Source organism: Mytilus edulis, chromosome 11 (assembly GCF_963676685.1).
Source record: "Mytilus edulis chromosome 11, xbMytEdul2.2, whole genome shotgun sequence".
Lineage (NCBI taxonomy): Eukaryota > Metazoa > Mollusca > Bivalvia > Mytilida > Mytilidae > Mytilus > Mytilus edulis.
This window is the reverse complement of record NC_092354.1, coordinates 19197303-19224112: the sequence shown is the minus strand read 5'-3', so window position 1 is coordinate 19224112 and position 26810 is coordinate 19197303. Positions and strand designations below refer to the sequence as shown.

General features: G+C 31.5%; 3 long non-coding RNA genes across 3 annotated transcripts; 1 reads left to right on the top strand and 2 right to left on the bottom strand.

The window, feature by feature from the left end:
- Positions 1-7531: 7531 nt before the first annotated feature.
- On the bottom strand, positions 7532-9758 carry LOC139495275 (uncharacterized). Its single transcript, XR_011657303.1, has 2 exons — positions 9417-9758; positions 7532-8026 (listed from the first exon to the last, which is right to left on the bottom strand). It is a non-coding gene; the product is annotated as an uncharacterized lncRNA (long non-coding RNA).
- A 6684-nt stretch (positions 9759-16442) lies between these two features.
- LOC139495268 (uncharacterized) lies at positions 16443-22539 on the top strand. The gene is made up of 2 exons (XR_011657300.1): positions 16443-16980; positions 22433-22539. It is a non-coding gene; the product is annotated as an uncharacterized lncRNA (long non-coding RNA).
- LOC139495269 (uncharacterized) lies at positions 19171-26518 on the bottom strand. Its single transcript, XR_011657301.1, has 2 exons — positions 26191-26518; positions 19171-20296 (listed from the first exon to the last, which is right to left on the bottom strand). It is a non-coding gene; the product is annotated as an uncharacterized lncRNA (long non-coding RNA).
- Between the last annotated feature and the right edge of the window lie 292 nt (positions 26519-26810).

Sequence of the window (26810 nt, the reverse complement as noted above, 5' to 3'; positions counted from 1 at the left end):
GATCTTAAATCAAAAGACCCTAGGTCTCTATCACTTATGGTTTACCAGTTAGAAATGCATATCACTTATATCATATACAAAAGGGGGGATAACTCTCATATGGAGTTTCCGGATAGCTTCGGTTAAAATTAAAATCCTAATCCTGAAGATGTAACGAGCAATTTGGTAAAATAAATTCGTCGTTATCTTTTACGGTTGCGAAGGAGTAGTGGCCCCAAGAAAAACAGTGTTTGGGGAAATAACTCTCACAACGTAAAGTTTTTAGTTACGCCTTTGTCAATTTTTAAAGCGTATAAACTTTACGATATCATATTCCAAATATCTAAGCGACATCTTTTGAAACATCAATAATACGCAAGAAAAAAGTTAGGAGGAAGAAAAAAAAAAAAAATAATAATAATCAGAACAAAACCTATAGGTCTTTCAACCGAAAAGGTTGAAAGACCTAATTAAAAACCAATTGTTCAGAGAACAATTGAAGGTCTTTCCACAAGTTAAGATCTATTTTGATATTAAAGTATTAAAAATCAGTCCAACATGTCAGTTCCTATGGCTTTATGGTGTTTAAATATGAATTTAAAGCAAAGGTCAAAATCTAGAACGTCCTATTAACCTTTGACCTTGACCTCAATTTCAAGGTCACAAACTAAGGACATCGAATCAAAAGACCATAGGTCTTAAATATGTATGGTTAATGAGTAATATCACTTTACACATAATTCTAAATATAAGAGGGGCTAAAACTCTCATTTATTGTCTACGCACCCTTTGAACCAAAATTTATAAGTTACTACATGTCCCAAATAACAATTTTGTAAAAATAATTTGTCAATATCTTATAAGATTAATGATTTGAGTGAAAATAAGCCAAAATCAAGATTTCGAATATGACCTTGACCTTTGACCATGACCTAATTTTCATTTTTTTGGACCAAGGACCTCAAATCTGAAGACCCTAGGTCTCTTTCACTTATGGTTTACTAGTTAGAAATGCATATCACTTGAATCAAATGAAAAAGGGGGAATAACTCTCATATGGACTCGCCATATAGCTTCGGTCCAAATGAATATCCTTATTCTTTAGATGTAACGAGCAATTTGGCAAAATAAATTTGTCGTAATCTTTTACGGTTGCGAAGGATTAGTGGCCACAAGAAAAACAGTGTTTGGGGAGATAACTCTGACAACGTAAAGTATTTTGTTACGTGGTTGTAAGTTTTTAAAGCGTATCAACTATACGATATCATATTCCAAATATCTAAGCGACATCTTTTGAAACATCAATACTACGCAAGAAAGAAATTAGGCGGAAGAAAAAAAAAATAATTAAAAACCAATTGTTCAGTGAACAATTGAAGGTCTTTCCACTAGTAAAGATCTATTTTGATATAGAAATATAAAAAATCAGTTTTAAATGTTAGTTCATATGGCTTTGTGATGTATTAATATGGATTTAAAGTAAAGCTCAAAATCTAGAACGTCCTATTAACCTATGACCTTGACCTCAATTTCAAGGTCACAAACCAAGGACCTTAAATAAAAAGACCGTAGGTCTTTAATATGTTTGGTTAATGAGTAATATCACTTTACGCATAATTCTAAATGTAAGATGGGCAAAAACTCTTATTTATTGTATGTGCACCCTTTCAACCAAAATATACAAGTAAGGATATGTCGCAACTAACAATTTATGAAAAATTATTTGTCGATATGTCATACAGTATTTGAAAATTAGTGAAAATAAGCCAAATCAAAATTGAGGATATGACCTTGACCTTTGACCTTGACCTCATTTTCGTGTTTTTGGACCAAGGCCCTCAAATCTGAAGACCCTAGGTCTCTATCACTTATGGTTTACTAGTTAGAAATGCATATAACTTGAATCAAATGAAAAAGGGGAAATAACTCTCATATGGAGTCGCAATATAGCTTCGGTCCAAATGAATATTCTTATCCTCAAGATGTAACGAGCAATTTGGTAAAATAAATTTGTTGTAATCTTTTACGGTTGCGAAGGAGTAGTGGCCACAAGAAAAACAGTGTTCGGGGAGATAACTCATACAAGGAAAAGTATTTTGTTACGTGGTTGTAAATTTTTAAAGCGTATAAACTATACGATATCATATTCCAAATATCTAAGCGACAACTTGTTAAACAACAATACTACGCAAGAAAAAAAATTAGGCGCGGAAGAAAAGAAAAAAATAATTAAAAAACAATTGTTCAAAGAACAATTGAAGGTCTTTCCACAAGTAAAGATCTATTTTATTATCAAAATATTAAAAATCAATCAAAAATGTCAGTTCCTATGACTTTATAATGTATAAATTATATGAATTTAAAGCAAAGGTCAAAATCTAGAACGTCGTATTAACATATGACCTTGACTTAAATTTCAAGGTCACCAACCAAGGACCTCAAATAAAAAGACCCTAGGTCTATAATATGTATGGTTAATGAGTTATATCACTTTAGGCATGATTTTAAATATAAGATGGGCGAAAAACTCTCATTTATTGTTTACTCACCCTTCCAACCAAAATTTATTAAGTTACAACATGTCGCAACTAACAATTTAGTAAAAATAATTTGTCGATATCTTTTAAGGTTTTTGAAAATAAGGGAAAATTAGCCAATATCAAAATTTAGAATATGACCTTGACCTTTGACCTTGACCTCATTTTCCTTTTTTTGGACACAGGACCTCAAATCTAAAGACCCTTGGTCTCTATCACTTATGGTGTACCATTTAGAAATGCATATTACTTAATTCAAATGAAAATGGGGAATAACTCTCATATGGAGTCTCCGTAAAGCTTCGGTCCTAATGAATATCCTAATCCTTAAGATGTAATGAGCAATTTGGTAAAATAAATTTGTCGTAATCTTTTACGGTTGAGATGGAGTAGTGGCCACAAGAAAAACAGTGTTCGGGGAGATAACTCATACAAGGAAAAGTATTTTGTTACGTGGTTGTAAATTTTTAAAGCGTATAAACTATACGATATCATATTCCAAATATCTAAGCGACAACTTGTTAAACAACAATACTACGCAAGAAAAAAAATTAGGCGTGGAAGAAAAGAAAAAAATAATTAAAAAACAATTGTTCAAAGAACAATTGAAGGTCTTTCCACAAGTAAAGATCTATTTTATTATCAAAATATTAAAAATCAATCAAAAATGTCAGTTCCTATGACTTTATAATGTATAAATTATATGAATTTAAAGCAAAGGTCAAAAATCTAGAACGTCGTATTAACATATGACCTTGACTTAAATTTCAAGGTCACCAACCAAGGACCTCAAATAAAAAGACCCTAGGTCTATAATATGTATGGTTAATGAGTTATATCACTTTAGGCATGATTTTAAATATAAGATGGGCGAAAAACTCTCATTTATTGTTTACTCACCCTTCCAACCAAAATTTATTAAGTTACAACATGTCGCAACTAACAATTTAGTAAAAATAATTTGTCGATATCTTTTAAGGTTTTTGAAAATAAGGGAAAATTAGCCAATATCAAAATTTAGAATATGACCTTGACCTTTGACCTTGACCTCATTTTCCTTTTTTTGGACACAGGACCTCAAATCTAAAGACCCTTGGTCTCTATCACTTATGGTGTACCATTTAGAAATGCATATTACTTAATTCAAATGAAAATGGGGAATAACTCTCATATGGAGTCTCCGTAAAGCTTCGGTCCTAATGAATATCCTAATCCTTAAGATGTAACGAGCAATTTGGTAAAATAAATTTGTCGTAATCTTTTACGGTTGAGATGGAGTAGTGGCCACAAGAAAAACAGTGTTTGGGGAGATAACTCTTACAAGGTTTAGTATTTTGTTACGCAGTTGTCAATTTTTAAAGCGTATAAACTATACGATATCATATTCCAAATATCTAAGCGACATCTTTTGAAACAACAAAACTACGCAAGAAAAAAATTTAGGGGGAAGAAGAAAAATAATAATTAAAAACCAATTGTTCAGAGAACAATTGTAGGTCTTTCCACTAGTAAAGATCTATTTTGATATTGAAATATGAAAAATCATTTTAAAATGTTAGTTCCTATGGCTTTATGATGTAATTATATGAATTCAAAGCAAAGGTCAAAATCTAGCACGCCATATTAACCTATGACCTTGACCTCAATTTCAAGGTAACAAACCAAGGACCTTAAATCAAAAGACCCTAGGTCTTTAATATGTTTGGTTAATGAGTAATATCACTTTACGCGTAATTCTAAATGTAAGATTGGCAAAAACTCTCATTTATTGTCTGCGCACCCTTTCAACCAAAATATACAAGTAAGGACATGTCGCAGCTAACAATTTACGAAAAAATATTTGTCGATATGTCATAAGGTATTTGAAAATAAGTGAAAATAAGCCAAAATCAAAATTTAAATTATGACCTTGACCTTTGACCTTGACCTCATTTTTATTTTTTTGGACCAAGGACCTCAAATCTGAAGACCCTAAGTCTCTATCACTTATGGTTTACTAGTTAGAAATGCATATATCTTGAATCAAATGAAAAAGGGGGAATAACTCTCATATGGAGTCGCCATATAGCTTCGGTCCAAATGAATATTCTTATCCTTAAGATGTAACGAGCAATTTGGTAAAATAAATTTGTCGTAATCTTTTACGGTTGCGAAGGAGTAGTGGCCACAAGAAAAACAGTGTTCAGGGAGGTTCTTACAACGTAAAGTATTTTGTTAAGCAGTTGTCAATATTTAAAGCGTATAAACTATTTGATATCATATTCTAAATATCTAAGCAACATCTTTTGAAACAACAAAACTATGCAAGAAAAAAATTTAGGCGGAAGAAGAAAAATAATAATAATCAGAACAAAACCTATAGGTCTTTCCATGGAAAGGTGGAAAGACCTAATTAAAAACCAATTGTTCAGAGAACAATTGAAGGTCTTTCCACCAGTAAATATCTATTTTGATATTAAAATATTAAAAATCAGTCTAAAATGTCAGTTCCTATGGCTTTATAATGTATAGATATGAATTTAAAGCAAAGGTCATAATCTAGAACGTCAAATTTACCTCTGACCTTGACCTCAATTTCAACGTCACAAACTGAGGATCTCAAATCAAAAGACCCTAGGTCTCTAATATGTATGGTAAATAAGTTATATCACTTTACGCATAATTTTAGATATGATAGGGGCTAAAACTCCTGTTTATTAATTACGCATCCTTTCAACCAAAATTATTAAGAAACGACATGTCGCAACTAACAATTTAGTAAAAATAATTTGTTGATATCTTATAAGGTTAATGAAAATTAGTGAAAATAAGCCAAAATCAAAAAATTTAGAATATGACCTTGACCTTTGACCTTGACCTATTTTTCATTTTTTTGGACCAAGGATCTCAAATCAAAAGACCCTAGGTCTCTAATATGTATGGTTAATAAGTTATATCACTTTACGCATAATTCTAGATGTGATAGGGGCTAAAACTCCCATTTATTGTCTACGCACCCTTTCAACCAAAATTATTATGTTACGACATGTCGCAACTAACAATTTAGTAAAAATAATTTGTCGATATCTTATAAGGTTAATGAAAGTGAGTGAAAATAAGCCAAAATCAAAATTTAGAATATAACCTTGACCTTTGACCTTGACCTAATTTTCCTTTTTTTGGACCAAGGATCTCAAATCAAAAGACCCTAGGTCTCTATCACTTATGGTTTTCCAGTTTAAAATACATTTCAAAATTTCAAATACAAAAGGGGAACTAACTCTCATATGGAATCTCTATACGGCTTCGGTCAAAATGAAACAGAACATCCTGAGGATATAACGAGCAATTTGGTAAAATAAATTTGTCGTAATCTTTTACGGTTGCGGAGGAGAAGTGGCCACAAGAAAAACAGTGTTCGGGGAGATAACTCTTATATGGGAAAGTATTCAGTTAAGCAGAGTTTTTTTTCAAAAGCTGGCTGGGCAATACTCCCAGAAATGGGGAATAGTGGGCATTACTGGGCAATATGATTTTTTAAGCTTATTTTAACACAAAATAGTAAAGACTTGTTATAGTTTCATAGTATAACAGCTAAATATATACTTTTATACAGATAACCATTGACAGTCATTTCAAAAAAATTCAATTTCATTCTCTTCTCTATTAATTTTATATGTAGGCATAATAGTGCACATTTAAAGATACCTTTTAATTTCCAAGTATTGTTTCAAGAATCCAAACTTTGAAAAATGCATTTTATTGCAGTGTTTAAGTGAATTGTTAATTTCAATTGTTATACATTCATATTGCTAAGTAAACACCCTACAGGGTCATGCCATTAACACTTATAAAATTGAAAGGACTGATTATTGTTACATTACATAAACAAATCTGTGTTCTAATCTGAATAATTACTTATTAATTAGTGACAGTACATATACATTATTTAAATGTGATGTTTCTTTAATACATGTAATTGTTACCGGTAATTCTTAATAGGAGCTATATTCATTTGAAAAAAAAATGATTTATTTGCTTTCTATTTGCAGTTTGCCAATCTAGACAAATGCTAAATAAACAAAATAGGGTATAAATATCTTATTAAATGTATTGCATTTGTGTTTATCACTGAATCCTCTTTGAAATTCAGACAAATAATTTATAATACCCAGTATTGTCCAGTATTACCCACTAAAACCCAGTAAAACCCGGGTTTTCCCAGTATTTCCCACTGGAACAAAACCTATAGGTCTTTCCACGGAAAGGTGGAAAGACCTAATAATCAGAACAAAATCAATAGGTCTTTCCACGGAAAGGTGGAAAGACCTAATAATCAGAACAAAACCTATAGGTCTTTCCACGGAAAGGTGGAAAGACCTAATAATCAGAACAAAACCTATAGGTCTTTCCACGGAAAGGTGGAAAGACCTAATAATCAGAACAAAACCTATAGGTCTTTCCACGGAAAGGTGGAAAGACCTAATAATCAGAACAAAACCTATAGGTCTTTCCACGGAAAGGTTGAAAGACCTAATAATCAGAACAAAACATATAGGTCTTTCCACGGAAAGGTGGAAAGACCTAATAATCAGAACAAAACCTATAGGTCTTTCCACGGAAAGGTGGAAAGACCTAATAATCAGAACAAAACCTATAGGTCTTTCCACGGAAAGGTGGAAAGACCTAATAATCAGAACAAAACCTATAGGTCTTTCCACGGAAAGGTGGAAAGACCTAATAATCAGAACAAAACATATAGGTCTTTCCACGGAAAGGTGGAAAGACCTAATAATCAGAACAAAACCTATCTAGGTCTTTCCACGGAAAGGTGGAAAGACCTAATTATCAGAACAAAACCTATAGGTCTTTCCACGGAAAGGTGGAAAGACCTAATAATCAGAACAAAACCTATAGGTCTTTCCACGGAAAGGTGGAAAGACCTAATAATCAGAACAAAATCAAAAGGTCTTTCCACGGAAAGGTGGAAAGACTAATAAACAAAATGCTTTATTCTGCACATCAAAAACAAGAAATTATTTCGAATCTTTAATACGAGATGACATTTAGATATTAAGGGCAGAACATGCGTAATCTTTTGGTAATTTTTCCTTGTTTTCTAAATCTGGTCTATGTTTAACTCCATCAATATCTGTCCACGTTGATCCTTTTTTTGCGTTGTGTATATATAGGGAGCTATCAATTATCAATCCACGGTTTTTGGCCAGTGGATGATTTTCACAATGTGAAATTGTTCCTCTGTCTGTTCTGGTTTCTATGGTCACGTAGCATACCTTTTTCTTTGAATCTGGGTGGAATTCCATAGAAGAGTACCTATTCAACTTTGTAAATCCTACTTTGGAAGTTTCTTTCCATTGTGTTTCCTTGGTTACTTGTACTCCTATTCCACCAAAAGCACCAGCATTTGCGTCTACACCAACATTAGCTGATTGTTGGTATTCGATATCGCATCCAACTTTAACATGAACATTGTGAGAACTAGCATTAGCTATATAAACATCCATTGTTTTCTGCAAATGAAAAATGAAAACAATATAATAAAATGAACATGTGTTTGCAAGTGATACTTAGGCCAAAAACATTTGAAAATCTACAATTCGATATAAACAATTCATAGTTTGCTATTCAGTTTGAGTCAATGCTTTGTACTTTGTATATAATGTCATCAATTTGTATCATGTAATTATAGTCCAAGAAAGTGTTTTTTTTTCAAACATTCTGCAAAATCAATGGATATATTTTTACTAAATCAGGGCAATTTCAAGACACAAATATTGTCGAACAATAAAAGCCGCATGCTATGCGCATTATACTCATACAAGATTTGTACACAATTTAGAAAAGTATCGCGGCTGGTTAACTATCATTTAGTTTCTCCAGCGAAATTCACAAGTCATAGATATTTTCCTACGTAAAATGCAAATTGTTAAGCAATTTAATACCTTATATTATCTTGTTAGTTTCAAGGTAAGTTGTTTATCAATCATTATCAAAGTTGACCTTAGTTGCAGTCGTATTTTTTTTTTTTCAATTTGTCTATAAATTCCTGTTAATTAGATTAAAAGGTTTTAGCTTTTTCATCCAAAGTTTAATTTAGACGGAACTAGTCATTATGAATAATTATAAATCTATTGCTTTTCGACTGCAACGTTTTATATCAATGACTGACCAAGAACTTACCTGATGAAAATTTTCCAGGGGACCCGCTTGTCAGATAGAAATTATTTTTGTGCTCAATAAGTTTTTTGCTCAGAATTAAAATTGGATGGTTTGTGTGTTTTATTTCTTATTTAAACCTGTTCTTGTTTTCAATGTAAACAACGGTGCTTGGAACGACTCAGACTTGTCTCTTTATTCGTTTAAAAAAACATATTTCGCTTGTTGATAATATGGTTTGTAACCTATATAGCATGTTTTATGTGTATTGTTTATATATGTGACCCGCCATGTCATTTCCAGGCTTATGGAGGTAGAACGTCATTGTTAGAAAAATTATAAACATGAAAAATATCGAGATTCAATGAAATAGGTATTTGATTGATTGATTGATTGTTGGTTGCTTAATGTCCAGTGGCAAATATTTCATGCATATTCAGGACGTGAAATAGGTATTTGTGAAGAAGAGATAAACACTTTCCTTTGCTTCTTTCTTGCGGACGCCGAACTATACATCATTGAAGAAGTTTTACTTTTTTGTTTGAAGTGAAAAATATTTGAATCTACATTTTAAATTGATACAAAAAAAAATCAAAATTCTCTGCTCTATAAATTTTCTTTCATAAATGGAGTCAGAAATATATCCATAACAAACACTTACTCATAAACTGTTACGCGTCGCATACTATGTATAGAGACATGCATAATAAATCTAAATTAAAAGAAGGAATTTTTAACTCTTACTTTTGTCGTACTGACTTTCTGTGCTGTGTCTCTCAGTCCGATGACTTTTAGTGCCTGGTGTAAAACAAGAGAAAGTTCTAGTAAATATAGATGTTTATTTCTTGAAATCAGTAATCAAAGTGCTACAGATTTTACACAATAAAATAGCAAGTCTCACTTGATAATATATTTAGAATTTCACAAATGAACTAAATTAAGGGACATAACTCTATGCAAATTTTAACTAATTAAATAAAACTTGCCCAAACTCTATTTTATCAAGTGAAACAGCTTTACAAAACTTTACGTACAGGTTAATGCATAATACAATATGTTAAATAAACCGAATCATTTCAACTAAAAAAGGATATTTAATTTCAAATGTTTTGTATAATAATTTGTTGCTATGGAAACAATTAGCTTTTAGAATTAATAAAATCATTGCCATACTATCTTAATATTTAGATGCATAATTTCTAATACCAAATACAATTTATTCTGAATAAATTTGTATGTAAAATAACTTTGCATAATTCTTAAACAGTAATTACTCTTATTGCAAAATATTAAAATATAGAATATACCCATGTTGCTTAGCAACAAACATGTACTCCTGTCACGAGTTCCGTGTATGTGTGTATTATAATAAAATCAACTAAATTCAATTTAAATGTTCAAACAATTTTGTAAACTTTCTTCTTCTCTAAGTATACACATGGCATATTACAAACAATGTAAACAAAATGAAATGGGCTATTCCAGAAATAATCCATACCCCCCCTATAGAAGGTTAAGGATTTCCAGAAAAAAAATCTGTCAAAATCTCAGATTTTCCAGAAAATATTCTGTAAGTTGTCAATAATTTCCAGATTATTTCAAAAATTCTAAAAAATATTCCAGGAAAAAAATGAGAATAATACTAAAAATTCCAAGAAAATATCCTGTGGAAATAAATATTTCCAGACAAATTTAATTTCCAACAGAAAAATTCCAGATAAACAATTTTCATGAAACATATAAGTTTTAATATTGTTTTTTTTGTGTCATACATGTAGATGATTAGATCAAACTGGCATTCATTCAGTGCATGGCAGCTGTATGCTTACTTGTTTTTGTTTAAATGTCTTTGTGATCAAGTTCATCCATTTCAAATGTTCAATCATTCAATTGATAATTTATCTTGGGTCTTTTTATATTGTTATGATACATTACGGTCTCCGGTAAGGGTGAAGGTTGGCTCCTGTTGTAATGTTTAAAACGCTACATTTTTTTATGCACCTTTTCTAAGTCAGATGCCATTGACGTTGTTCAGTGGTTGTCATTTGTTGGTGTAGTAACTTGTTCATGTTTCTGGTTTCTTTTTTTTTCATATAGATTCCACAGTTGGTTTTCTGTTATTTTTGGGGCCCATTATAACTTGTTGCTTGGTGTGAGCCAAGGCTCCATGTTTTTGACCTATACCTGTTTTACACTAGTAATTTTGGGGCCCTTTATAGCTTGTTGTTCGGTGTGAGCTAAGGCTCCGTGTTGAAGGCCGTACTTTAACCTATAATGGTTTACTTTTTAAATTGTTATTTGTATGGAGAGTTGTCTCATTGGCACTCACACCACATCTTCCTATATCTGTTAACTTTTTATGCGCTGTGATTTGGGTTGAGAGATGTCTCATTGGTATTCTTACCACATCTTCTTGTTTATACATATCAACTAATTTATGCAATGACTTTGTTTTAAAGATACACAAGGAAAAAAATGTAGGATGACTTAAAAGATCATTAGGGCTTTTGTTTTTGTATGCTTACATGTTCATCATCTTAAACAGTTATTTATGATTAAATATCATCTTTAACAGTCAATAAACCTTATTATAATATTGCTATTTGGAATTAGGAATGCAACACTTGACCTGACAATTTGCAAAAATCAGTGACAAAATGCCCCCCCCCCCCCCCCTCCCCCCCTTTTTGAGAAAAAACTTGGTTGCCTATATAGGGAATCACTAAAGCGTGACTGGAGCGGGCCCCCTCTTGGTGTTATTGTATGCAGATGATACAGTATTATTTTTCGGATAATGCATCTGATCTACAGTTGCAATTAGATATATTCTTTGAATATTGCAGTACCTGGAAATTAAAAGTTAACAAGTAAAACTAAGATTCTGGTGGTAGATTACCCAAAAATATTAACTTTTTATATGATAGAAATGCATTGGAGATAGTCAAGGAATTGACATACCTTGGGTTGAATTTTTCAAAAACAGGTAGTTTTATGAGTGCTAAGAAAATTTTAGTTATAAAAGCAAATTAAGCAATGTATGAAGTATTGAAAAAGGTGAGGTTGCACAACTTGTCTGAAATCACAATATGATCTATTTGATAAAATTGTGATGCCAATCCTCCTGTATGGGTGTGAGATTTGGGGTTTCAGTAATACTGATATTATGGAAAAAGTGCACTTAAAATTTTGTAAACTACATGTATTATTAAACCTTAAGAAGTCAACACCTAAATTTATGATTTATGGTGAACTTGGTATTTATCCCATGTCTTTATACCGGTACAGTTGTATATACAGCTGTGTATGGTTAATTTTTGGTCAAAAATGGTTAATGGGGATGATAACAGGATTGCTTAAATATTATACAAATACATGTTCTTGAAGAATTGTGACAACCAATTTAGGTCAGATTGGTTGAAATACGTTAAAGATACATTTTAGATAAATGTGAATATAGCAATATATGGTTGTCACAAGGAAATTTTGTTCTAAGTGGTTTGGCCTCCAAATTGTTTAAAACAAAATTTTGAATTTGTGGAATATCTGAATATTTTAAGTGATAAAGATAAAATAACATATTGTAGATTTCGAACGGGTAACCATAAGTTACCCATCGAAACTGGTAGATGGAATAAGATTGAGCAAACCTTAGATATTGTCACTTAATTATGTCATTGTAACGAGATTGGTGATGAATTTCATTACACTTTGCAGTGTAGTTCTTTGGCAAATTTTCGAACACAATATTTGGATACTTTTTTCTTGCACAAATGTAGCATACTAAAATTTAAAAAAACTATTTCAGTTAAAAATTAAAAATGCATGTAAGTTGAAAAAGCTGTGCAAATTTATCACGGTTTTAACTTTTCAAGTGAGTCTTCCTGGTTAATCACCACTCTTCGAATTCGCTACTATACTGTTTATTTTATTTCATTTCATATTTTCATCTCATCTTGTCATGTGTGTTTGTGTTTTGTTATATAACATTTGATGAACTTGACTGGCCCCCACTTATGAAAATTTCTGGATCCGCTAATGAAGATTTTGAAATGCAAATTCATATACACTTTACTTCATTAAAGAAAAAAAAAACTTTTCCAAGAATGAAACAAAGCCTTTTAAAAATTGAAAAGGTATTTACAACTCAAAACAGTTACATTATGACCAAATGTTTTCCAGTGGCTTAAAATAAGGAAATATTTTTTTCTTCTTATAGTTTTATTGTAACTTCACTACCATTTATTAATGATAATTCAAATCAAAATTGGTGCCTATTATAACATTATTTTCTGATATCTATTGTTTGGACAAAAACCCTATCTGAGCTCTGATTTTCAAGCTGTATACATCAGTTATAGGACAAACACCAATTTTGAGTTTCTTCAGCAAAATAGCCAGAACATTAACCAATTAACAGCTCATTGACAAATCATTAATTTCAAACTTGTTTATTTGACATCACCACAGGAAATCTTCTGATTACCATGACATCTTAGATGACTGACCAGAAATGACCACATGTGTACTATATATTGTAAAAGTATTGTTCAACATAAATAGATTGTTATATTGGTTATCAAAATCAGCTAGTTTTATAAGCTCCAGACATCCCCCCCCCCCCCCCTTTTTTTTTGTAAAACAAAATTTGTGTTTAGTATGTATGTTATCTTTATATTTATATTATAAAATCTTCAATATAAATTTGAATAAGAAATGACTGATTTTCTACAAAAAAAAATTGTATACTGGAATGAAATTTGAGAAGTTATCAAAGGAGTAGGTTCAGTAAGACCCCTTTTTGGCTCCAAAATTAAGCAGCTTTGCAAAATTGTGAAAATGTAATCTTTTAGCTATTTTTTGGAAAGTAGAATGCTTCTGCTACATAAATATGTGCTGTTTTTGACAATACAATGTACATATATCGTGTACTAGCATCAATAAAGTCATGCTAAATTACTGAAATCTTCACAATTATAGCATTTTAGTTAAATTTTAGACAGTTTCCGTCTTAAATGAAAGTGGCCGCATTCGTGTTCATTCATAATATTGAAATGTAAGTTGTATTTGATGATAATACATAACATATATAAAGGTTGAGGATGAACACGGATGCGGCCACTTTCATGTTTGACGAAAACCATCTGAAAAGTGACGTTTTTTGGCATATTTGTTAGATTTTTACATATTTAAGCTTCAATCGGAGCGTTTTTAATGACTGAACAGTTAAAATCTTTTACATAAACTAATCGAATCAATTGAAATAGACACTTAAGTGTTTAAAAAGTGTCCTAAATATCTCGTTAGATGAAACTGAAATTTGGGGCCAAAATCGGCCCTTACCGGACCTACTCCTTTAATGTTCTCAATTTGAAAATGTTTTCTCCAAATACAAATGGTTTTTAAAAAAATTATAAATTAGTTCACAATACATTACAAAATAAATGTGTCTCTAATCTCATATAATTTCCTGTACATGCAGTTTTACAATTTTCTATTTGTCGCCTGCAACTAAAGTCGCCAAATCTAGACATCTAACAATCCTTCTTTGAGGAACGATTTATATAATTTCTTATTGTTTTCAAATTCCTGTATTTCTTTACATGTTATAATATCCTAAAACATCATGAAATTAAAGAAAATTACAAAACTTTTAAACAATTGTTAAACTCTAAATTTGTATAATATGAATGACATTTGATTTTTTAAATGTATGTATATCATGTTTAACATTTTTAAAGTTAAGATAAGTTATGGAACTGAAAGATGATACATTATGTATATATATTCAAAACATATTCATATAATAGATGTAATCATATTAATCCACTTAGACAAATAGAGTCAATTTATTATAATGATTGATAAATAAAAGGAAAAAAATAACAATTTAAATAATAAAAAAATAAACTTTTCTAATTTTAAAACTGAGACTAAATATTTATTTTTGCAGAGCAAGGGATTGTGGATACATAGTTCCTAGTATTTATTTCCTTTGTCTTATAACATGTGGTTCAAGTAATTGCATGTAGTATATTATGATATAATTAAAGTCCACAGAAATGGCCATGTGTTCACAGTGGGACTTCTTTAAAGCTTTTTAATTACTGATTGCTTGTCAACTAGATGGCTAGATAAAATAATCTTCAACCTCAACAACTATGAAAAGCAGTAGGTCCTCACAAATTTCAATACAAACATACTTGTAGAGAACATAAATAAAACCCTATAAATCCAGATAGTGAACTATGATTTTGTTTTTATTTTAAAACCATTAAAACACTGACTTGTAAATAGTTGTAAAAATCTTGATTTGTTATCAACATCCAGTATTTTTACTTAGTCATTTCTTTTGATTCTTCATTTCTTAGTATGGATGTTTTGCATTTTTTATCATAAACCTTATAGCTGCATTAAAATATGACTCCTTCACAATAAAAAACAAACTTGAAACAAAAAGATAACTATGGGTCTATAATCAAGTTTGATTACAAAATCAAAAGTTAAATATAATTAGTGGAATTTGGATGTTAGAACCATTTGTCATGTTTATAAAGGTTTTTTTTATCATTTTTGTCATGAATAAATTATAATATACACAGTATTCATATCAATTTAATTTCACTTAGTTCTAGAAATGCAAGTTTCAAAATATTTTTTTTAATCACAGGCATTTATTTTCTGAGAATTTTTTCCCTTATGCCATGTATAACATATGTTTTATGAAAATGCAAAAAAGCAAACAAGTTCTATAATACCAATATACTGATATACATGCATGTACATGTAACTTCCATGGTAAAAGAAAAGAGGGGGAAATATTATTATCTCGATCTCCAATTAGAAGTTGTGAATTGTCCCAATAAGATTAATAGTAAACATGTCATGTGGTGTTGAAAGTATGCATTTCTTTTGAAGTATTATCACTATCAATATCTACATGTATATCATATCCCCTGAATGTTATGTTAGAAGCTGAGGTACATGAACAAATGTACATTTGTTTTTTTTTTAGGTCCTATTGCAAACAATTTCAAATTTACAACTCTCAAACTTAAGTTCAGTACTGACAACTCTGGCTTACAACATGTATGGACACACTTTATACATGTAGTATTAAAATAATAAAATGTGGTATCATTTCCAAATTGCCAATAAGACTACTCTCCAATAGTTAAGATAATCATGCCATCTGCTGTGGGTATTTTTCAATTTTCACATCTTTTGATCCACTGGAAGGCGTCAAAGCAAAAGCTTAAAATAGCTTTCCTAGACATCATAATTATTTGTACTAACTCCCCACCAGAGATCAAAAGATACAAAATTAACCACTTAAGAATATCGTACAGCCTTCAACAACGAGCAAAAACCTATTAAACCACTTTAAATTTCTGGTACATTGTTTGTAAAGATACATAGGGCTTTAGAATTACCTAATGAACTACAGATATACATACAAGCACAAATTTATCTTAAGTTTACTGAAAGCGACTAGAATCCAGATTTTCCATGGAATTTTTAAACTTTTATTGTTGCCTTCTATAGGATGCTCTGGATTTCCAGAAATTTTCTAATAACAACAGCATAATTTTCCATGGAATATTTTAATTTATCTTTTTGCCTTCTATAGGACCGACATGGAATTCCAGATTTTTTTCTGAACCACATCCCAAATTTTCCATGGATTTTTTTCTGAACCCCATGTACCTTCTATAGGGGGGGTATGGATTATTTCTGGAATAGCCCAATCCTGCGGACAAGTGTCGCTTACAATAACCACAGGAGGTTGAAATCCTATCAATGAGGGTCTATAAATATGTCAACTCGACTATCACAGTAGAGCTTCTCTCGTAGAGAGAAGCGACAGGAATGCAACGCGTTTTTCAATTTTTTTTAACTTTTTTGAATCTGGGACTTTTTGATCGGAATAAACGCTATGCGTCAACTAATAAACATATTGTTACTTCAATTAACCACTTAAACTACTTTGCAGGTCACTAATTATTAATTTACAGCTTCTTTTTACGTCCTGACAGAATCCTTGTCATTATTTTTGGCCATGGGAGGAAGTCGAGGAAATTCCAATCAGCAGTGAATATCGATCGACTATCTCATGAATAAACATTAGAACATTGAACTTTTGAACTTTTGAACCATCATGAACTTCCGGTTTCTTTCCCGCAAAATTATTTCTTTCTACCAGAGCTGTCAAAATGGACAATAGACGAGAATTTTCGTTCGCCAAAGCAAGAGAGGGCCATAATTTGCTAATTACAGGCATGTGTGGAACAGGGAAGACAAGTATTGTAAAGTATGAGTATATTTCATCAGCAATTAGTAAAAATGCGTGATAAAAGTAAAACATAAAAGCTCTGAAAATTTGGCGCAAGTTATTTTTGGTCGTATGCCCTGTTTGCCTCGGGGTCCTTGAGGCATAAAGATTGTTCGAGAGATTGTTACTTCATCTCAACATGAAAAAGCATAAATAAAACAGAAAAAATATTATAGGCCAAAATAAAAAGATTGTATGTTTGCCCAAACGCGACCGACCCAAAATAAACCCGCCGACTCAAATTCTTTTTTTGACGTTTTTTGGAAGAATTTTTTTTTTCGGATTTATTTTGGGTCCGCTCCGTCATCGTACGAAACTTAATATTTGTCATCTTTGCGTTTGAAAGTAACTGTGAATAAGATTAAAAGAAAGCGTATAAGAGACGCAGTTAATCGATATTCGATGTTCTGTTTTTATCTTCTGATTTAACGAACGTAAAGAAGTAAAAAATTTGAAGTGGCACAGTTTTTTTACGCTGTAGTTGTTTGTACTACCAAACCCTTACCTATATGCTCAATGTTAATTTCATCGTGTTATCGAATATCTGATAAGAATATTCAGGTAGATTTGTTCAAAACTACGTGCAATCGAATATTTTCAAAGTTATTCTGACAGGAAATGGATCCGGAAGTTGCAAATTTACAATCATGCAAGAAGATTTTGTTTTTACTGAATAAAAAGGAATTATTTCTTGATAAATTGTTGTCTTTAATTATAATCTTCCTTTATCATGTAAATTAGATGCCCTTTTATTCAAATAGTTCAAATTTACAAGTCTCATTAGACAGTCAGCACGTTGCTGTTTGGGAGAATTTGATAAAACTATAATTGCTCACAGAATCAGAAATATAATCTTAATTGAATGTAGATCCTTCTGAATAATTTATTGCAATATAAATATAAATCCCTTTTGACAAGAGAAATCTGACTTTTGTCAGAAATATTTGTTCACATGTGCAAAAGTAAAAACATGTTATGGACGCCATATTGGATTTTTATACAACTTGGCCCGAGACCACAATTAATTCCTCTATCATTTCTTTATAACGTTTTGTCTCATAAAAAAAAATTGAACTGTTCTTTTTGGCAGATCTTTTGTGTGTGTAATGTACAGTACAAGTCCAAAAATATGTCCAAGTTTCAGAAACATTGCATGTTTACAACTTACAAATTTAGCCAATACACATCCATACCCCTATGGACAAGTCAAGAGATGTTCCGAAAACTGTAAATATCACCTTTTTGCACCTGCCCTAATCACTCTTTCCATATCAAAATCAGTTAAAATAAAACATCTAAAAAATTATTTCACCTCTCTTCTTTCATTTCCACCTTATAAAAGCTAAGAAATGTTTGAGAAAAGGAAAGAAAAAAATTAAAGAAGAAATACACTTAAATTAAAGGGAACTATATTCGTGAACAACGAAAAGCGGGGTCATTAATTGTGGTCTTGGGCCACTTGTGAGGAAGCCTCTAGAACCATGACCTAAAAATATAGTCTTCAGAAAACGTTAACTTTATGCAATTATATTTTATCAATAATGATTATTTTCAAAAATTTAAACTTGATTATTTAAAGAAAATAAAATTATAACAAATACGTTTTTAGTTTGGAGATTCTACAGAACATGCTTTGGTCTATTTATAGCCAAATTAGTTTACCTGTGTGATATTGTAAAATATAAATTTGTTTTCAAAACATAAAAAAGACACAAACTAAGGATGGTAGATAATAATTCATATAAATATTTTAGGACATTTAATCTATTTTAATAGAAATAGGATTTAAAAACTGCAAACAAATTTAATCATTACATTATCAGCTGATATTTTTTTTACACAAACATCGTGTTGATGGAACTGTTGAAAATCACTTCACAAATCCAACAGCCCTTTCACACAGTTAGCAATTGTCAGGGTTATAAACATATCAGGATACAAATCATATAGTAGACTAATTTATTTATAGAGGTTTTAAATTCATGGCTTTTGGTTGTCTCTACAAAGGTTTGACAGAGAAAAAAAAAATATACTGTTTTAAGATCTTTTAATATTTTCATGCAAATTCGGATAAAAAAAAAAAAAAATTTGCCTACCTACCTACCCACACCCAGTCAACATGGGTCGGGTTTGGGCAAACTGAAATATTTTTAATTGTGGCCTAATATCTCGAGTTTTATTCTATTTTATTCACGTATGAATTAAAATTATTGATAAAATTTGATGAAAAAAAATTGGCGCATTTTTCTGATAGTATGCCATGAATGAGGATTGGATGTATTCTTGGCATGGTGGTCCTCTTATTATAAAGATTGTGAATTAAATTAAGGCACTGATCATTCATCTTTTGAATGAAAGTTGGGTGTTTTTTTTTTTTTGAAAAAATGTTTGATAATTTCTGAAATTTGTTAAAAAAAAAAGTTTTACGGGAGGGGATATAAAAACTGAACATTAAACCCGGTACAAATTTATCAAGACATTGAACCCGTGCTAGGATACAATTTAAAAAAAGGCAGGACAGGATCAAAGTTTTGAGTGAAAAGCAGGAGGAGCAGCTGGACAAATCAATCCAGGATTAAGTTATAAAAAAGAGACGGGACCAAATATCACACATATAGTGAAAAAAAATAAAAATGTTAGACAGAGATTGCAACTAGAAAAAGGCAGCCCAAAATATAGTCCCCCCCCCTCCCCCCTACTAAAATTAAATCATAGCCTAATTCTAAACTATAAACAGCCATAACCAAAATACCAAACAAACTGTAACTTCTAAGTATGTGTGACTTGTCTTGTGTCTTGCAAGTCAAGAAAATGATTTGTTTCAATAAAAAAAATCTATGTCCCATGCATATTTTCATTGGTCTTATGCATTGAGAAATTTTGACCGGTCACTTAAACAGTTAGAAGTACAAAAAAAATACATTATGTTTCAGAAAAATATTTGTTGTTTCTGTATGCTATAAAACATTAGTTTGTTCCTTTAAAACATAAAAAAGTTTGTTCTGAGAAAATAAAGGTTTCCCACCCCTCTAAAGATGAATGGTTGGTGCCTTTTTAAAAACTTGATATCACACATATAATCACCCAATGCACCCTAAAAATTATAAATTTGTTTTACAAACTATATGATAGAAATGTGTCCTTTATATTGTGTTCAGTACCCAGCTTGGCTTTTATCTTTTATTATCCTTTTGCCTTGATCAGCAGAGTATACATGTGGCAAGTGGTCGTCAATCTCAACTTTACTCGAACACTGATAACCATTCAGAGCGGATATCTCATTTTTGATAGCATCCTGAAAAATAAAGTTCATTGAAGAATTTGTCACCATGACCCTGGTCACCCAACATTTCATTCACCTCCAAATCTATTAGCATAATCTTCAGTCATACATTGTATATTCAAGGCATCACACCCCGGGCTACTAAGTTACATGGGAAAGAATAATGAAATATCCACAATCTTACAGGAGCATAGTCAAAGGCATTTGTGGGTTCACACTTTTATTTTTATTTCTACATGAATAAGATCTGGTGTGTGTGTGTGCCAATGAGACAACTTTCCATCCAAATCACAATGTATTAAAAGTGAACAATTATAGGTCACAGTACAGCCTTCAACACAGAGCCTTACATAAGACAGAACAGCAAGCTATAAAGGGCCCCAAAATGACCAGTGTAACTCAATTCAAACAGGAAAATAAATTGTCTAATCTACATTGTATTTACAAAACTAGAAACAAGAAACACCTAACAAACTACCAATGACAAACACTGAACAACAGGTTCCTGGGTTATGACAGGTGCATATGATATGCAGTTGGTTTGAATATTTTACCAATTGCCAATACAGCAGTATAAAACTACAACACGAAAAGGCACACTGTAAAATGATAATTGAAAATGGCTTAACTTAAAATGGCAATTGAACAAAATACATAATAAAAAAGAAGATGTGGTGTAATTGCCAATGAGACAACTCTACACAAGAGACCAAAGGACACAGAAATTAACAACTATAGGTCACTGTACGGTCTTCAATATTGAGCAAAGCCCATACCGCATAGTCAGCTATAAAAGGCCCTGGAATGAAAAATGTAAAACAATTCTAACGAGAAAACTAACTGCCTTATTAATGTACAAATAAATGAAAGAAAAAAATATGTGACACAGTAACAAACGACAACCACTAAATTACAGGCTCCTGACTTGGGACAGGCACATACATAAATAATGTGGCGGGTTAAACATGTAAGCGGGATCCCAACACTGGGACAGTGGTGTAACAATACAACATATAAGAACGAACTATAAAAATCAGTTGAAAAAGGCTCAACTCATCAGATGGATAGAAATACATCTAACAAAAACAGAATGGCTCAATGTTTGTTAATTGAATGAACTGAAATATGCATATGAGGTCCCCTGATTTGAACAATTAAATGACAAAAATTTCACTTTACAAATTTGTGTTTTCTAGATATTTTTAGCTCACCTGGCCCGAAGGGCCAAGTGAGCTTTTCCCATCACTTTGCGTCCGGCGTCCGTCGTCCGGCGTCCGTCGTCGTCCTGCGTCCGTCGTCGTTAACTTTTACAAAAATCTTCTCCTCTGAAACTACTAATCCAAATTTAATCAAACTTGGCCACAATCATCATTGGGGTATCTAGTTTAAAAAATGTGTCCGGTGACCCCGCCAACCAACCAAGATGGCCGCCATGGCTAAAAATAGAACATAGGGGTAAAATGCAGTTTTTGGCTTATAACTCAAAAACCAAAGCATTTAGAGCAAATCTGACATGGGGTAAAATTGTTTATCAGGTCAAGATCTATCTGCCCAGAAATTTTCAGATGAATCGGACAACCCGTTGATGGGTTGCTGCCCCTGAATTGGTAATTTTATGGAAATTTTGCTGTTTTTGGTTATTATCTTGAATATTATTATAGATAGAGATAAACTGTAAACAGCAATAATGTTCAGCAAAGGAAAATTTTTCGTCAAAGTTTTCTTGGCTTCTATGAAAGGGAATGATTTTATATTTGGAACAGAGCTTGACTATGTTGAGTTGTAGGGTGTAAGAAATTTAAAGATCTGTGGTGCAGCCACTTCCTGTTTGCCGAAAGTTTGAAATTTAGCCACTTATTGTACAAGGAAAATTTTTAGACAAAATTTTTTGGTTTCTATTGAAGGAATTGTTTTAGATTTTCTGTAGAGCAAATATATGCAGTGACGCAGGTCCAGACCAGTATTGGTCTTGAATGCTGGATACTATCCATGCATGTCTGTGTCCACACAGTAAATTAATTATAAATTTCCGGATCTGCATTATTCATCATACGTAGCTGTTATAGTTTTAAATGATAAAAGCAAACAGTTTTACAATTTTTTTTCTAATTATTCATTTGACAATATATAGTTTTCTTATTATTTCAGTGAGACGTTTCAATATTTCATCACATGAACACTGGGACATCTATAGAAACAAGTGGGACATGCAGTTTATTGATATTCTAAATAAAAAAAAATTGCTTCCAATTTCATTTCAAGCTTTTGTATTTGACCTTTAGAATGAGAAGATTTATATTCAATTCTTTACACCGCCTCGGTGATGTAATGGTTAGTGTGGTCGCCTCGAGTGCGGTAGGTTGTGGGTTCCACCCTCGGCGGGGTCAAACCAAAGACTTGAAAATTGGTATTTGCTGCTTCTTCGCCAAGCACGCGGCAATAAGGAGTTAGAGCAAAGACTGTTCGGCCCGGACTGTTCAGTCAGAATAATGTGTCTGGGTAAGTGACATATATTCCTGCGAACTGTTACCTTGTGAGCTAGCATGTTAAAAATCCAGGTCAGTGTGTCGGTCGAGTACAAAGCAGGGTTAATATTCATTAATCATTATCATGTTCTCATCCTGAATATGCATCTGACTTGCCACTGGACGTTAAACAACCATCCATCCATCCATCCATCAATTACTTATTGTTTGATTGCTGGTAACCCTTAATTTAACTGCTACTGTAATTTCCTTCCACTGTAGTGTAATTGTAGTGTAGTTTGTAATTGAAAACAGACAACCATTTTGACTGACATATTGCTATCCACATAAGTTGCTTTAAAAATCTTCCCTTCTATAGACTGATCAGAATCGTATTTAGAACATCTAATCGTATAAATAAGAAGATGTGGTATGAGTGCCAATGAGACAACGCTCCATCAAAGTCACAATATATAAAAAGTTGATAATTATAGGTCAAAGTACAGCCTTCAGCCTTCACCACAGAGTTAAGTTTCTGTTAAAATTATACCCCATGACGCCATCAACCAACATGATGAAAATAGAGTTATTTTTTTCAGTTTCATGCAGTTTTCAATTGATATTAAGTACATAATTTTATAATGATAAAAGAAAGGTAAAACCGACTTGAAAGGGACAATCAAACTTGAATGTAGAAAGGAAACTTACATAAACATGGATAGATATGTATTTCATTTTTTTTCTGCTTACAGACCCTTTGCATATAAGCTTATTCCATACAGAGATTAATAATTCAATTAAGTGTGTCCTCTATTTGAATTGAAAATAACAGGTTCTCTGGTTATTGCAGTGGTCAGTCTGTCTGTTGACCATTTTCAGTGTTGAGACTACAGAATTTAAGATTTGGTCCATTTTCAATAGTGGCCTTTTCTAAATCTTGCTTGTAACAGAGTTGCAGGAGATTCATATTGGTTTTGGTTTAAAAAACTTACAGATTATACTCTCAAGATTATTTTTGTGGTATGCTATTAATGAGAGACATGTAGATAATTTGCATTGACTCTTATACCAGTGGTGCTATTTATATTTATAGGCTTTCAAATCTTATTCTATTTTGATATTGGTATAGAAAGCCTCATAATTAAAAAGTTGGTCTATATACAAGGTCATAGGCATAGGCGGATCCAGGGGGCCCCCCCTTTCGTGGGAAAAATTTGGTTGATTATATAGGGAATCACTGAAGCATGACTGGAGCGGGCTCCCCCTTAGGTCAGTCAGCGGGCCCCCCCCCCCCCCCCCCTTATGAAAAGTTCTAGATCTGCCACTGATAGGTCAACCCTTGATTTGTAGTGTACACCATATATTGTTACATGAATGGTGTGATACTTTATGAAAGTCATTCTGCATACATGGTCATAGACATATGTCAACATTTTATTTATATTATGCTTTATATCTTGGTGAATAAATATAATCTGGTAAGTAATTCAAAGGTTTGGTCTTCTAACAAGGTCGCAGAAATATTGTATGTTTTGACTATTTGTATAGTTCACAAGAATTGTTGCATGCATGCTTCATACGAGAACTAAGCTACAATTGTGGTCAAAAGGCAGATTATTTAATCTAATACATTGGTTTGAGTTGAGTTTACCCGAAAGATATCTTGTATACTTGCAGCTGTTAATTATATTTATAAACTGGTAATTTAAACTAGTCTAAGTAAACAGAATACCCAATAAAAATCTAATCTGGTGATTAGTTAAAAAGTTTTGAATGATCATGGACACAGGCCCATCTTCTTATCACTAGTCTATTACAGATTATTATGGAAGACAGTCGTCCTACAATATTTAAAATTGTTGACGAGCAAGCACACTACAATATATCTGTTTATGTTATGACCAAGCATTCATGCATGTGGTGGTATGTCAAAAGAAACTGCTAAAAACTGCCAAGTATTTAGACCAAAAATTGAGTTTACTGCTACATACCAAATAATAGGGTAGGTGGGTAGAAGATCAAATATTTTTACTATTGCTTCCTTATTATTAATATATAGAAATAGTTTATAAAAAAAATGAAATTCTGTTTCTATGCAAACAAGAGGTATCCTTAATTTATTTGATTCAAAGTATGTTTTTTTTTCCATAAGATGAAATGACTAACTTGCAAATTCATAACCTAAGGTTATTTGTCAATAAAAAAGCAAAAGTAGGTAAGATGAAAGTACATAAGTACATATCCACTCAGATGTGGGTGGGGTTTACAGAATGGAGAATAAGGAGTGGGGGCTAGAATAAAAAAAAATACCTGCAAATATTACAGAACAGTCAAAAGTATATCTGAAAGCAATTTCCAGACAACAGTAAGCAAGTAATTATTACATAATAGCCATTGTTTTTATACAAATAAAGTTTGATGTGTGAAAAAATTAAAGAATACACTAACAGGAATGATCCATCATTTCAAGATTTAACAGACATAAATATAAATTTGATTAGACTTCATGAACTAATGAAATAAGGCAAAATAAAATTTATGTGTGCATTCAGTTACATCTAAAAAAAGAAAGTTACATGAAGAGAATTTTTAAAGCCTTTTTTACATTGGGTCTATAAGAACAACATTCTTACTTTAACGGTGCTTAATGAAAAATGACAGAAAAATCTGTAGGGTAGGCAATTAGTAATTTTAAGACTAAAAAGTATAGGGTAACTGAAAACTCACCCCATATATTTTTATTTGTCCTAACCAAAATGAATGATTATTATTGCACCATCTGTAATATGTATTTAATTAATTATTAATTATTTTTCTAAAACCATAAATCATTAGTTGTTGAAATCTTTTCAATTTTTTTTGACACATCCATTGATAAAATTTCAAGAACCTGGGCATATTTTTTTCCAAAGTACTAATATATTTTTCCAAATAATCATTTAGTTTACATCCCCTTTCTACAAATATTTCTAACATAAGGACCCCTTCATTTTTTTAAAAGTGCAAATCAAGCTATCCACTGCTGGAACTGATACTGAACATAAATAAAAAATTACAAATTTCTTATTTTGGTCTGTGCTCCCCCTTTTTTGTTTTCACTTAGAAATTCTAATTAAGGATATAATTGGGCAGGTTACAGGTTTAAGGTACTGATGAAAACGTGTATTACCATATAACTGTATCTATTTGCTTTGACATGATCACTTGAAACAGTAATAGAAAGAAGAATTCTTCAGATTATTGTGAAATTTAAATTTCCCGCATGTAAACTTTTTACACAGAAGAGTTGTTTCCCTTGAACTTCCAAGCGAACAATTAAATTTAATGAAGGGACGGATTTTTTAATAGTTTGACATCATAATACTTTAGGAATAATTATGAGAAAGTACTTGATAAATTTGTATAATTTATTTCGACTGTTTGTTTAATGAAATACTATACCTCATTTACATATATTCACTGCTGATTGGAATTTCCTCGACTTCCTCCCATGGCCAAAAATAATGACAAGGATTCTGTCAGGACGTAAAAAGAAGCTGTAAATTAATAATTAGTGACCTGCAAAGTAGTTTAAGTGGTTAATTGAAGTAACAATATGTTTATTAGTTGACGCATAGCGTTTATTCCGATCAAAAAGTCCCAGATTCAAAAAAGTTAAAAAAAATTGAAAAACGCGTTGCATTCCTGTCGCTTCTCTCTACGAGAGAAGCTCTACTGTGATAGTCGAGTTGACATATTTATAGACCCTCATTGATAGGATTTCAACCTCCTGTGCAATAACCTATTTTATGAACTTAATATATACAATATATATATAAAATATAATAACACAACTTACAGAATAAATAAAGTAGAAAATAATGTTTCATGTCTTTGTTATTTAGCTTTCGATTTAACTCTATAATCATTGCTTTAAAGTTTTTCAACAAGACATTTCTCCCGGCAAATAAAATTACAAATTATCTCCCCTGGACATTGTAATACTTAAAGTTAATACGGATACAATATGAAATATTTCCGGACTTTCTCTAATCTTTTGAAAATAACTATTTTGAAATCAA